The sequence below is a fragment of the Puma concolor genome, chromosome A2 (genome assembly GCF_028749965.1).
Source record: "Puma concolor isolate L17-30 chromosome A2, mPumCon1.1.hap2, whole genome shotgun sequence".
Lineage (NCBI taxonomy): Eukaryota > Metazoa > Chordata > Mammalia > Carnivora > Felidae > Puma > Puma concolor.
Window position 1 is genome coordinate 104,786,019 of NC_141668.1, and position 15,152 is coordinate 104,801,170.

Below are 15,152 nucleotides of genomic sequence, written 5' to 3' on the forward strand. Positions count from 1 at the left end.
GCTCTTGTGCTCTCTCTCTTAAAGAGGGACCCAGACTGCAGGGACGCTGGGGGGCGGGTAGTTGGGTGCATAAATCCTGGGAGGGCCCCTACCCGCCACAAACAACCGGCTAAAGGAGCTGGGCGGCTGGCCCGCACAGGCCTCCTGTCCCGTGAAGTGATCCGTGGACGGATCAGTGACACGCAGCATGGCCGTGGCCGGCCGCCCTGGCGTTTGCCCCGGCTCCTCCAGTCAGTGTTCTTTGTCTTGCACTCCCATATCGTGTGCTTGGGAAGTGTGCCTGGCTCGGCCACTCCGCTCGGGCCCTGGGCGGACGGCGGCGGGCCCGGAGCACCAGCTCGAGCAGAGCCGCGGAAGCGCCCGGCTCAGATTTCGCCAGTCCAGGGATCCGCTGTGGGGCCCAGGCCCTATTTTGAGAAACGGCTCCCGAAGAGGTTATCAAGTGTCATATTTTCAAAGGAGAATTCAAGGCACCCCACGCCCGGCTCTGAGGCCGGCAAATGTCCATATCGACGCCGACTCACACCTGGCCCCTATTTCTGCGAGTGTTTTCACGCCTTCGTTCCTCTGTGCTATTTTTGCTGGAGGTGTCTTTGGTAATAGCGCGACGTCAACCGAAAGAAAGTGCCATTCCCATTTATTTTAGGCAGTAAAAGTTCCATTTATCCACAGGCAGAGATACGATTGCCAGGTGATTACGTTTGAGATGGTAAATACATGGTTTGGCCGTTTTTACATCAAATCTGCATGAGTTTGCTCTCAGCAACTTCCTGATTGTGATGGAGTCGTGACGACACAGGCCCCGTAATCAGACCTTCCCTAGGAGACAGCAGGCGACGGGGCATCGCCTGGATGGGGCCTTTCTCTGAACCAGGATTTTGTGAGTCTGTGGCCTCGGGGTTCATTTCCCTGAGAAATGCTCAGGGCTCCATTCTTTTCCCATCAGTTACTGGCTCTGTTGAAAGCTGGCTAGTCAGATTTCACTGCTTTTCAGTTATTTACAAAAGTAAATAGAAATAGAACAGGCTTATCAGCCAGCAGCAAGGTGCATTTCAGACTTCGTGGCATCCTTTCTGAGTTCTTGTTCTGCAGTTTTTATCTTGGAATTCCCATTCGGTTTCGTTCTCTTTTTTTCACACTTTGCTAGAAGGAAGTTAATACGGTCTTATTCCCTTTGTTTTTTTTTTCTTTTCCTGCCACCGAAGGAAAACAACAACAACAACAAAACCCAGTGTGTGTGTTGCTGAAAACAAATCAGCAACCTTTGCAGTTTGCTTATGTCCCGGGTTTGGCATCTCGTCTGTGACGGGAGGCTGATGGGTATTTCTTGCCTCTTGCCAGATCCGTTAGTGAATCAGGAAGAAAACTACAGGTTTTGTCATAGGCCTTTGGAGCTAAAATCAATACTCATAGGCCAGCGTGTCTTCTTGGATGGTGATGTAAACCCAAGGATTGTCTGTCGCTGCAGATAATTTAGATGTGTGTTACGCTCCCCCAGAAGATGCTTCAACCAGAAAGAATGTCACTTGAATTAGTGTTGGCAAACTTTCATTCTGGCATATTCAGGGACATGATGTCTTTTCTGATATCTCCTGTGTGGTAGAGGGATTCACTATGTCCATAGTGATGTGCTGTGAAATTTATTCCTGGTTATTTCCATAATTTCCTATGATTTCTTTTTTTTTCATTAAAATTTTTTTTATTTATTTTGGAGAGAGTTGGGGAGGGGAGATACAGAAAGATAGAGAATCTGAAACACGTTCTCAGCACAGAGCCTGACACGGGGCTCAATCCCACAACCCTAGGATCATGACCTGAGCCCACATCAAGAGACAGATGCTCAAAGGACTGAGCCACCTAGGTGCCCCTGAGTTTCTATTATTTAACATCTTACGTGGTAAAGTCACAGGTTCTCTGGTAGTTTCATGGGGTGATTGCTAATGGCCACAAGCCCAGGAAGAAATTCATCAGCGTTTTGGAGAAAGTCCTAGAACTCCTTGAGTGTTCTTTCCTTGGGGAATACGAGTGTGCCGTGCTGCCAGATGTCAGTTTAGGGGAGCACTGGGGGCGCTCGTCTTCTGTGTGGTTCGGCTTTCCCGGCCCCCAGTGTGGCTGCTTCCTAGTTCTCTTCCAGAACCACAGCCCAGGTGGGTCCTGGGGATTCCAAAGTCTGCCCTCCCCTCACGGTCTCCCAGAGAAGGAGAAGAGGGGAGACGATAGATCTTGTGTGATGGTTCTTTTCTTTTCTACCGGTCTCTCTTCTCTTTCGTGGGCCATTTCCACGTTTGACCGAGGGAACGTGGCACGACGGAGGAGGGCAGCCCGTTTATGGAACGACGGTCCTGTCTTTGCCAGTGCTGTGCAAGCTGGGAATGTGTCGGGCAGGCCCCGGAGCCTTTGGTCCTTGTCATCCACCGGAGTGGTCCCGTTGCTCAGATGTTAGCAAGTTCACTTCCGTATCCAGCTGGAGCTGCCCCCTTCCCACCGGCCTCCACACTCGGGCCTCGTCAGCACCGTGCAGACAGTTACACTTGCCCTTCGTGGGTACTTTCTGTCCTTCCCTCGCTGCTGGTCAGCGTGCCCTCCGGTGCAGCGGACAGTCCCCATGCTGCATCCTCTTGTGTGGTTCCTGCCCCATGTGTCCCCCCAGCTCAGCCTGGCCCCCCGCCTGGGCCCCGGCCACCAGCAGGCATCCCTGCCGAGACCCCTTTGAAGGTCCCTTGGTTCTGCCGAGGTCTGCAGCGTCCATCTGCCTTAGGAACTCGATGGCTTTGGGCTTCAGCCCATGGGCCTACAGGGTGTGCTTCTCTGACCCTCTCTGTCACCCAGCACACGTGGGCACTTGTAGCCAGTCTCCCTCCAAAACTCGTCGGGCAGGAAATGTACCGGTGTCTGTCCTGAACCGCCCCCAGCACTCAGCCCCAGGGACCCGTATCATGGTCGTGGTGCTCCCGCAGCTCTGGGGTCCTGGCCAGACCTATGTGCGGTTCCCAGGAGCCCCCTGGCTGATCTGGGGGAGGACAGAGAAGCACCAGACAAGGGAGAGGGTGCCAGGATGGCCCCACCAGCCTGACCTACTGGCCACAGAGACTTCTGGTCTTCTCTTTAATACGTTAGTTGGAGGATGGGCAGCCAGTGGGGTTTCCTCCAGGCAAGGACTTGCAGGGGCACTTCTGGCATCTAGAGCACAGGATTCTCAGCTTTGTGGCTTCGTGGAGGCGTGAGAACAGGACAGCCCCGTTCCACGCTGTGGCACAGTAGGTGCTAGCTGAAGCCTCAGATGCTAGGCACGGTCCGTGGATCTGAGAAGGGTGAGCTCGCTTGATCTTTCCATGATGCTGTGGAGAAGGCGTGGGTATTGTCCCCATTGCACAGATGAGGAAAATGGAGGCTACTGGTGGTCGGCTACATTGTGTGAGGTTTTCACTGCTTGGCAGTGGTGCTGGGAGGTGATGAAGGGCTGAGAGCTGGCAAGGGAGCTACAGGTGGAGATGAGATGGAGGGGAGAGAGTCCCTCCTGCGTGTCACCGCAGCCTGGGTGATGTGGGAGGCGTGGTGGAAACAGCATTGGGATAAAGCATCTCAGGCAGGGGAGTTTGGGATTAACCGAGTGGGCTGTGGGGACCACCGAGGTGTTTGCGTCAGAGGCGTGGTTGAACGGAGCTGTCCTTGAGGAAGATTGATCCCAGCCTATGGAGATGGGACTCACAAGGGGCAGTGGCAGGGGACAGAGGAGATTCTGTAAGAGTCCAGCAGAGTGGAGACCAGGAGGAGGAGATGGGGTGGAGCCTGGCAGAGTTGGAACCAACTTGGCACAGACACTGGAGGAGGGGAAGGAAAGGGAGGGGGAGGAGGAGAAGAGAGGGAAGAAGAGAAGAAAAGGTAGGGGGAGGAGGGAGAGGGGGAGGAAGATGGGGAGGGAGAGGGGGAGGAAGATGGGGAAGAGGGGGAAGAAGAGAAGAGAAGGTAGGGGGAGGAGGGGGAAGGGGAGGAGGAAGGAGAGGACTGAGAAGAAAGGGGGGAGGGGGAGAGGGGCGAAGAGTAGAGGGAGAAGAAGAAGGTGGGGAGGAGGGAGAGGGGGAGGAAGATGGGGAAGAGGGGGAAGAAGAGAAGAGAAGGTAGGGGGAGGAGGGAGAGAGGGAGGAGGAAGGGGAGGAGGGAGAAGAAGGGGGGAGAGGGGCGAAGAGTAGAGGGAGAAGAAGAGGGTGGGGAGGAGGGGGAAGAAGAGAAGAAAGTGTAGAGGGAGGAGGATGGTGGAGAGGAGGGGGAGGACAGGAGGAAGAGAAGGAAGGCAAGTGGAGGAGGAAAGCAGGGGGAGGAGGAGGAGTTGAAGGCCAGCCAACAGTGGAGGCCCTGACTGAAAGGAGAGGCGGCGAGCCCATCCGTGGACTTGAAACTGCCTACGAGCCAGGATTTCTACTGTCCCTGGAGCTGTGGGAGGGAGGTGGGGCCAGGTGTGGGTGTGGCCTCTGTGCCCTGAGGCTGGTGTCTGGGGGCAGCTGGGCGCTCCTCCATTCCTCCAGGAGACTGTGCTGGACTGGCCCTGCCACCCCCAGCCCAAGAGGGAGGTTGACCAGAACTCTGGGGACCGCCTGCCTGGGAAGCAGGTAGCTTGGGTGACCTTGCAGCTCACAGGGAGCAGACTGGGGGGGCCACAGGGGAAGGGTGTTGTCCTGGCCACCGGATCCCCTCCTCCTCAAGCCCGCTGTGCCTTCACCGGGACCCCGGGCCCTTGGGCGGGCTGGGAACTGGGGCGCACAGGGCCCGTGGGCGTGTCTGCCTGTACACATTATCTGTTTGGCAGTGTCATTTGTAATCCTGGGACAGTGGCATTTGGTGGAAACCGAATATGGGTTTCGAGCTTGAGAAACCACACTACTGCAAGACCGACTGGCTGCAAGGAAACAATGAGCCTCTTGTCGCATAGTTTTCTACAGAGGGAGGCAAAGAAAAATAAAAACTCTTCAGGAAAAGAAGGTGCTAGGTCGTGCCTTTGCATGGCAAAAATCGCTTTCCACCGGTGCAGCAGATGCTTGGTTGTGTGGGCAGGTGGGTGGCAAAGCGAAAGGCCAGACTTGGTTCTGGAAGAATAATCAGACCTTCTCCCCGAGGGAGCCCCTGCGTGGACCTCACGGGCCTCCTTGGAGAAGGCAGCAGGTGCGCTTTGTGAGGAAGAGGCAGTTTTGGAGGAAACTCGGCTGCTCTCCCCAATAGCTCCTCTTTAAAAATTTCTTAAATGTTTATTTATTTTTGATAGAGTGTGAGCAGGGGAGGGGCAGAGAGAGAGGGAGACACAGAATCCAAAGCAGGCTCCAGGCTCTGAGCCGTCAGCACAGAGCCCGACACGGGGCTTGAACTCGCGGACCGTGAGATCATGACCTGAGCCGAAGTCGGATGCTCAACCGACTGAGCCACGCAGGCGCCCCCGGCTCCTCCTTTTAATATTTTATTTTCCAAGGTCTGAAGGTCTGTGACTTTGAACAGGCATCTTGTGAGTCTTGGGCTGGATGCGCACACAGCAGGGAGCTTGGGAACAAAGCCGTGCATCAGCGGCACCTTTATTAATAAGTCACTAGGCTGGGTCGGGTCCAAGGCCTCCCCGCCTGTTCTCACGGCACAGCTTCGCCTCCACACCGGCCCAGGGAAGCCTCCTTCATCTCCCGGGACCTGCGCTGGCCCAGCCTAGAGCCCCCTCCGCTCTCCTTGTAGGGGACAAAGCCGGCTGCTCCGGGTGGGGACAGGGGACAGCCTGGGATGTGTGCACACATTGCCAGGTGGTTTGCGAATCAGTAAGTTTTCTCCTCTGATCTATTTCATCCCATTTGATAAGAACATTGCAACCTCAGGAAACAAACACTGCTTGTTACTAGTAACCTTCGCAGTAACATGCTGTTAACTCTTGGTTTGTATCATTGGACGATGAGGTTAACTCTTGGTTTGTATCGGTTGATTCTTGGTTTGTATCAGATCCTTGGAGCAGGAGCGGCTCCATCAAGGAGCGCTCGCCGCTGGTTAAGTGATCCACACCTACGAAGCTTTCTTAACTGCACGGGGGTTGGGGAATGCAGGGGACCCAGCTCTCCTGTGTTCCTCTTTGAATAGTTACTTGATGTGTGCAGAGATAACAGGGTTCCCACACAGGCAGGACCCAGTCTAGAGTTTGGCGAGTGTTACGGATACCTTCTGTCTTTATGTTTTTGAGAATCCTATCAAGAAATCCTATCAAGAAAGCTAATCTTTTTATGCTCGATTGCTGAGAGCTTCCCCCAAACCCGGGTCAAAATGGTGAAATATAGTGGTGAGTAGGATTTCGTGGTCGGTATTGACAGCGTCTGCTGCAGAAATGAGCCTTTTTGGAGCACCCTGAGGAGTTAGCTTCTAGTCTACCCTCGTGGAGACAGAAGGCTGGTTTTCTGTGGGTTTTTGGTCCCACACGGTAAACCGGCTGATAACCGTAAAAATATTTGTAACAGCTACCCAACATTGAGCACTGGCTCCATGGAAGCATTTAATCCCACATTAACTGCGTCAGATGAACATTGAAAGTGCTCTGTGATGGACTCGTGGGGAAACTGAGGCTTGCATGTTACTGTAACCTGCCCAAGTAGTCATTTTCTGGAGCTCACACAGCTTGGAGGTATCTTTGCTAGATCTGAACTTGCATCTGTCTTTTATTCATTTTTTATTATTTTTTTAATGTTTATTTATTTTTGAGAGAGACAGAGTGTGAGCAGGGGAGGGGCAGAGAGGGAGACACAGAATCGGAAGCAGGCCCCAGGCTCTGAGCTGTCAGCACAGAGCCCGACGCAGGGCTTGAACCCACAAACCTCGAGATTGTGACCTAAGCCGAAGTCAGATGCTCAACCGACTGAGCCCCCCCAGGCGCCCCTGGACTTGTGTCTTTCTGACTGCAGAAACATTTCCCTGGGGCTGGTGGATGCTTTGTGGGTACAAAACTGTGTTCGGGGCAGACTTGCCCTGAACTGCAGCATTTTTCTGGGGAAAGCCATTTCCCCCTGTTTTACTGGACTGGTGTCGTGTTACGGTCTTTCTGCTGCCCTTCTCCTTCAAGCTGCAGCTTGGAGATGGCCTCTTCATTTGAGAGCTTCGTAAATATATATATTTAGCCCGTGTTACTTCTCTGCACCTTCTGTTCAGTGTTCCTCTTGGGTTAAGGTTTGTTTTCAAAGGCAGAGACGGCAGGGTGAGTGACTGGGGGACCTTCCTCATTTGATTAGAAGGAACTGTTGTCTTCGAGGCAACAGTGCCCTGATCCTGGGAGGTGCCCGACTCTGAGGAGAGTATCGCGGAGGTTCAGACCCAGGGTGTCTGATTGCCCATGGTGGTTCGTGAAGCTCGTGTGCACGTGAAGGTGGCATCCTGCCTGGAGAGAGGACCTCTAGGCCACATCGGATCCTTAGAGGAGTCCCCGGCCCTCCAGGCATCGAGAGCCCTGAGGGCTGACCCGGGGGGCTGTCGCAGCCCTGGACATGAGCCCTGGACTGGTCTTCCCTTTCCCTTGGACGCTACCTTTTCTCTGTTCCCTGGGTGTTGAACACAGTGCCTGTGATTCGTGGCATCTAGGAGGAGTCTAGAGCCCCGATCTACTTAGAAGCGAGGTTTGTCCAGACCCCACATCACAGCAGAGGGCGTGTGCCCAGGACTGTGCCTGAAACTTCACCAAAGGGTGCTTCCTGACCTCCCCTCTCTCATCAATTGCCGATTGCCACTGCCCCCGCAGGCCGCCCGAGACCCTGCGGGTTTTCTTTCAGGAGGTGACGGAGGGGCAGTGGCGCTGACGTCACGCCCCGAGGAGCGTCATGCACTCAGAAAGAGCTGGGCTGGCCTTCCAGTCTTTCCAGTCACCCCAAGTGTAAGTTGGGGAGAATAAACCTGCCCCGGGAGGCTGCCGTGAGTGGTGAACATACACAAAATGCCTGGCACGGGCTGGCTCGTAAGTGCTCAGAAACTGAGAGCCAAAAACCAGGTGAACGTTGTCCTTAGAGCCGCGAGAGCGGGTCACTGGCCATCGGGTGGCTGGGGGCTCCCTAACCAGCTCTGGGTGCCTTCAGCACGGCCTGCCGTCCTCTGGGTGTCTGGACATTCACCTTGTCTTAGTTTTCAACAAACTCGGCCAGTGACACGGCAGCTGAATCCCAGTGGACAGAACTCACTCACTCATAGAGCAGGTGGTTGCTGAGTGTTTGCTGGTGGTCAGTGGAAAAGTCTTGACCCCTGTTGCCTTAGAGTGTGAGTCCAGGGTCATGGCTGGTCTTAAAACAGCCCAGCAAAGGCCTGCGAGTGCAGGTTTGGAGAAGCACCGGAGAAGAAACCAGCCAAGACCCTGCTAGAGAACAACGGGGCCTCGTTAGGAATTAGGGGGGTGGCCTTTCTAGGAGTGGACCGAGGAGAGGGAACAGCATTCCCAGCAGAGGGAACAGCACGAACAAGTCCTCAACAAGGGAGAGCTTGCTTATTCCCGGTTTGGAGGAGGGGTTGCAGCTGGGACATGGCAGGCAGCAGGGCTGAGGCTGGCAGGAAGTGGAAGGGGGAAGCCTCGGGGGCCTTTGAGGCCGTGCCCAGGTGCTGTACTTTATCACAAGTACAAAGCAAAGTGCTGAAGGGACTTGATGGAGAATGGTGGCGTGAACACAGAATCTCAACAGGAAGCAAGGGTGAGGGGCAGGACGGAGCCTGTGGAAATCAGGCAGAGATGAAGGCATTTTTTCTGACAGGGGCCTCCTGCTTCCAATGGGGCTTCCATCTAAGTCACTCCAGAACCTTCTAGAATACCCCTTTCCCTCCCCGTCCCTTGCTCCTGGCCTGGGTGGAGAGGGAAGATGTAACCCCTACTCTGTCCACTGTTGGCTCATTATTGGGATGGTTGTGAAGACGACTTTGCAACCCCGCTTGCCTCCACGGGATTTCCCCCCCACCCTCCTCATTTCTAACAACCAAGTTAGTTTAATCCTAATTTTGGCTTTTGGGGTCAGATGTCTTGGTTCCACTTTCTCCTGGACTTCTATTTTCCCTGGAAGGACAAACGGAAGGATGTTATTGGTGCCCGCAGGAGGCCCTTCATTCACCTGGCCTCCACGTACCAAGCACTTGATATGTCTAAACTTCCATTCCATTTCCTTAGAAAATTGTACCTGTGTCTTGTGAAAGGGAAACTCTAGACCCTAGATAAGACACGTTCACAGAAGAAACCCGGTTGCTCTGAAATCCAAATCTCAAGGTGTGGTTTCCGAGTGGGCAGGGTGGATGGGAGTCGCAGGGGAAGGGACCGACGCTGGAGGGGCAGAGCCAGGGGCATGACGTGGTTGGCCACACAGGCGCTGGATGTTAGCGCCTGTCTGAGCAGGACAGGAGAGCGGGGAGAGAGAGCCCTGCTTCTCTCCGTAAGATGGGTGCGAGAGGGGGTCTGGTCAGAGCTGAGCATCCACCACTCGCGTGGGTGCATCCTGAAAGGCTCTGGAGTGTTCTTAGAGTCTTGGCTGTTGCTGTGACCGTGCCCCAAGGAGCACACGGCTCTCTTCTTTTTGAAGGTATAAGTCTCTTCTGGAAGATAGACATGACCCTCCCAGTCTGAGGCCAGACGGGCCTCCAGGACATGATTCAGGAGGCAGAGAAGAGGTCCTGGCCGGGCAGGCACTGCCCACCTCTTCCTTAGAAGGTGCCAGGCCCAGAAGTGCCTTCTCTTGAGGCACACAGTCGGCTTGGGAGACTGAATGTGACCGCGCACGGCTGGCCATCAGTGGGGTGATGGCTCTCCCGCCCGGCTCCCTCCTGTTCTGCCCGTCCAGCTGGAGATGCTCTAAAATAGCTTTGGATGTGCAGCGGCAAATACCTGATGAACCCCTGACTCCAGTCTGACTGCCCGTCTCAGAATTGATAGCATTGTGTTGTCACAGTGCTATTGACGTATTCCCTACGCTGTCCTTTCCATCCCTGTGACTTATTTCCTTTGTAACTGGAGGTCTGTTCCGCTTAATGCCCTCCACCTGTTTTGCCCATCCCCCCATCCTCCTCCCCTCTGGCAAACCACCAGTCTGTTCTCTGTATGTGATCAGTCTGTGTGTCTTTTTCTTTGTTCATTTCTTTTGCTTTTTAAGATTGCACATACAGATGAAATCATATGAAATCTGTCTTTGACTTGTTGCCCTTAGCCTCATACCTTCTAAATCCATCCATGTTGTTGCAGATGGCAAAATCTTACTCTTTTTTATGGCTGAGTAATATTCCATAGTGTGTGTGTGTGTGTGTGTGTGTGTGTGTGTGTGTGTGTGTGTGTAACCTCTTCTTTATCCATGTATCTGTCGGTGGATACTTGGGTTGCTTCCCTAACTCAGCTATTATAAACAATGCTGCAATAAACAGGAGTACATATGTCTTTTTGAATTAGTGTTTTCCTTTCCTTTGGGTAAATACTCAGCAGTGGAATTATTAGACTGCATGGTAGTTCTATTTTTAATCTTGGGAGGACCCTCCACACTGTTTCCCAGAGTGGCTGCACCAGTCTGCATTCCCACCAACAGTGCACGAGGGTTCTTTTTTCTCCATATCCTTGCCAACACCTGTTGTTTCTTGTGTTGTGGAGTTTAGCCATTCTGACAGGTGTGAGGTGATAGCTCATTGTGGTTTTGATTGGTATTTCCCTGCTGTTGAGTGATGTTGAACATCTTTTCATGTGTCTGTTGGCCCTCTGTGTGTGTCTTTTTTGGAAAAGAGTGTGTTCGGGTCCTCTGCCTAATTTTTAATGGGATTGTTTGTTTTATCGGCAATGGGTTGCATAAATTCTGTATGTATTTTGGATACGAACTGCTTTTTGGGTATATCATTTGCAGATATCTCCTCCAATTCTGCAGATTGCCTCTTGTGTTGTTGGTGGCTTCCTTTGCTGTACAAAAGCTTTTTATTTTGATGTGGTCCCAATAGTTTATTTTTGCTTTTCCTTGCATTGCCTGAGGAGACCTATCCAGAAAAATATTCTTAGGGCTGATGTCCAAGAAGATTGCTGCTTGTGTTTTCTTTTAGCAATTTTATGGTTTCAGGTCTCGCATTTAGATCTTTGATCCATTTTGAGTTCCTTTTTGTATAAGGTGTAGGAAAGTGGTCCAGTGACTCCCCCCAAACAATGATTATGACCTCTTACTAAATTACATGAATTTCAGCTTTCTTATATACCTATAAACATGAAGCTAGGAAAGTAGGCTCCTTTTACAACTATAAAATGAAACGGATTTCACAAATTACATAAAACAAAGCACAAAAGTCACAAAAAGGCGTTATTTGTTACAGAAGGCGGTAGTCGCTAATGTTTATCATGAACTTGAGTCCTAGCCAGTCTCTGTGCTCATAAGCATTGTTACACTGGATCATCCTAACGGTCTTATGAGGTTGTTCCTGTTTCCCAGATAGGGAAACTGAGGCACAGGGCTCCGTCAGTTGCTGGGATCACACAGGTAGCGAGCAACAGAGCCAGGCTTCCATCCAAGGCTGCCGGCCACATGGCCATGTGACCCTCGCTCTGAATCACAACCCTCCACTCCCTTTCTGTGGTGGTGAAACTCGACTGAGGCTGCCAGCATTCAATTTGCATGTGAGGAGTGATATCTTTGTAGCTCACTTTCTTACTGTGCACATTAGTCTCTTGACTTTGAGATGATGACCGTCATTTACATCCACGCCATCTGGAATGCATTTTCTGCTTTTTTTTTTTTTTAATTTTTTTTTCAACGTTTTTATTTATTTTTGGGACAGAGAGAGACAGAGCATGAACGGGGGAGGGGCAGAGAGAGAGGGAGACACAGAATCGGAAACAGGCTCCAGGCTCCGAGCCATCAGCCCAGAGCCTGACGCGGGGCTCGAACTCACGGACCGCGAGATCGTGACCTGGCTGAAGCCGGACGCTTAACCGACTGCGCCACCCAGGCGCCCCCATTTTCTGCTTTTTAACGCACATAACAAGATCCCATTAATTTGATGGATCTGTTTGATAATGAAGGCAAACACGATACTGAAAAGTAGTTAAGTGAAATATTCCCCGTTGCCTGTTTAACACCCTGCATGGCTAATTTAGCATTTATTTATTTTTGAGAGACAGAGAGAGAGACAGCACCAACAGGGGAGGGGGAGAGAGAGAGGGAGACACAGAATCTGAAGTAGGCTCCAGGCTCCCCGCTGTCAGCACAGAGCCCGACACGGGGCTCGAACCCACGAACTGTGAGATCATGACCTTAGCTGAAGTCGGATGCTCAACCAGCTGAGCCGCCCAGATACCCCTGTGCATGGCTAATTTAAAAGGGCAGGACCTTCTTGTCACGTTCTCAGGCAACAGAGAACAAGTGTGGCCAGTTCTGAAGCAATGCAGCGCCTTGGGTGTGAACTGTCTGGGGTCCCTTGACGTCCCTTCATGGCACAGGGTATATCACTCCATCTCTGTTGCAGAGCAGTACCAACCCCACCCAACACTGGTACGGAACAGTGTGGCTGTGAGCAAGTGCAAATGACCCCATGTGGCCTGTCCCTGATTTAAATAAAAATATTGAAATGATTGCACATGTTTAAAAAAAATCTTTTACCTTTTAGGCTGCCAACTAATCCATTTGTACATATTTAGGGATTGGTAAACTCTGGTTTAAAGAAAAATGTGTTCTGGGCACCTGGGTGGCTCAGTCGGTTAAGCGTCCTACTCTTGGTGTTGGCTCAGGTCACGATCTCATGGTTCGTGAGTTCCAGCCCTGCGTCGGGCTCTGCACTGACAGTGGGGAGCCTGCTTGGGATTCTCTCTCTCTGCCCCTGTCCCACTCGTTCTCCCTCCCTCTCTCTCAAAATAAACAACTTTAGAAAAAGATATATAAAAAATGTGTTTCAGAGAGGGTTTTTTCACAGAATTCTATAATTAAAATTATATAATTTTAATATAAATTAAATTAATAAAAATAAAAAAATTTAATATAAATTTAAACTTATAAAAATTTATTTTTATAAATGATATAGAATATTTTTATAAATAATATATAAATATTTGTATGTATAGATTTATATTTTTATAAATATATAAATAAAAATTTATTTTATGTGAAATAAATTTAATATAAACATAAATAAAAAATAAATTTAATCTAAATTAAAAATTCTATAATTCTTTTTGAAACCGGTTTTAAAAAAATAAACAGGCCCACTCACATTTTAACTTCATGGCATTTCCACGCCACTGAGGCACATCTTTTTACTATAAATGAACTTAGCCCTGTACTAAGTCTGTTTTAGATTGCCCCGTGGGTCAGCTACCCTCTTCGGGCACAGGAGAGACTGTCGAGACAGGGGACCTGTTCTGAGCACCTGCTCCTTCCTTACCAGGTCCTGAGCCAGTCGTGTGACACCTGTTACCTTGTTCAGTCCTCAAGGAAACCCAAGCTCACAAAGCCCGTGACTCGTTCAGGCCTCGCGGCCAGAGAGCCTGGCGTGTTTGCGGGTCCCCCCCTGTGCCCTCACCTCGTGAGTGTTTAGCGCCTTCCGTGGGCACATCATGCGTGTTCAGCTACCACTTCCCAGCCTGCTGTGTGCACACGTGGGCAGGTCTGAACCCAGCACCGTCACAGTCATGAAGTTCGGAGGTTTCTGCTAGAACGCGGGGCAGAGCACTCTGGAGACGCTTAACTGGGTCTGTCTCATCCTAACAGCATACTGACCGGAGTCCCAGCCGAGTGGGTGGGGAGGCTACGGGGAAAGCACAGGTTCCCATCCTGCCCGCTCCCACGCATCCGCTCCGTTTGGAGCCCGCGTCCTCGTCTCTGCCAGCTTGGCCCACCAAGACCTCCGGGCAAAATGGAAATGCAGTGTCGACCCCAAGAATCCACTTGAGGCTGCCGTGTGGGCACGGGCTACGGCTGCCCGAGTGCCTCTCTTCCTGGGCTGGCACCTGGCTGGACACCTCACCTTCTGGAGGGTTCCATCAGGAGGGCTGGCACTCTCGGCCAGGCTGCTGTCTCTCTAGCTTTTGACACCAAACCCGTGATGTCTTCGCCCCGTCAGAGCACACGCTGTTCTAGAACACACTCTCGTTTCCTTTCCTCTAGTCCTGCTCACGTAGAGCTTTCTGCCAATCCTTTGTTGTTGCTTCTGCAACCGTGCGTCTCTCCTTTGGATCTCAAGGCAGTCAGCTGCCTTGAGTTGCCCTGGCTCGTGAACGTGCCTTCCAGAGCTGTTAGTATGAGCGTGTGCATGTGTGTGTGCATGCACGCGCATGCTCCCTAAGAGCAGGCACTGTTTGTTCAGTGCAGTTCCTAGGAAATGAACAAGGCCTTCCGTGGTCCAGTCCACGCTTAGGTCCCTGCCCTCCTTCACGGCACCCTTCCTGTAATATGTATGACATCCCAAGTCCTTCCCTGCACATCCCCAGTCCTTCCCCGCCTCCGTGCCGTCTGAATGACCGTCCTTGCTGGGAACAGCCTCGTGCCCACCCTGTCCTTGCCACCTCTGCCCGACTTTTCATATCACAGCTCACAAGTCACTTCCTGGATTCAGCCTACGTGGAGTGGCACTGCCTGTGTTCCTTCTCTCTGTATTTACCTGTGCTATCGCCTGTTTAATATCGGTCTGCTCTTGGAGACCATGAGCTCATGGAGGGCCATGTAGTACTGTTACCAGGCTTGCTGGTTCTAGGACCAGAGCAGACTGACCCGTTTGCTTGGGAGATGATGGTCTTAGATGTCCTGCTTGCGGGACAGTTCCATAAGCGTGCAGAATAATGTTCCATGGCATCGCTATTAAACTCCTCGGTTATTTCTGATCCCCTTTCTTACTTTTTTAAGTTTATTTTATTTGTGTTGAGAGAGAGAGTGCAAAAGCTGGAGAGAGGCAGAGAGAAGGAAAGCGAGAATCCCAGGCAGGCTCCATGCCACCAGCCCAGAGCCTGACGTGTGACTCGAACTCACCAACTGTGAGATCATGACCTGAGCCGAAACCAAGAGTCAGACGCTTCGCTGGCTGCACCACCCACATGCCCCAGATCCTCTTTCTTCAATGCTTCCTCCAAACTACTACGGTCCCCAGGAATCAGCCAGAGTGTGACAGATGTGGAGTCAGATTCGGGAGGTCTGGGGCGAGGCCGGGACGGATGAGTCACGGCCTGGGACTCTCCCGCA

The 15,152-nt window shown here is 51.9% G+C and overlaps 1 protein-coding gene across 11 annotated transcripts in view; it reads left to right on the plus strand.

Annotated features, from left to right (window-relative positions):
- The window catches only part of COBL (cordon-bleu WH2 repeat protein), a 267,995-nt gene that overhangs the window by 77,890 nt on the left and 174,953 nt on the right, over positions 1 to 15,152 (plus strand). The gene's annotated exons all lie outside the window — the stretch shown is intronic.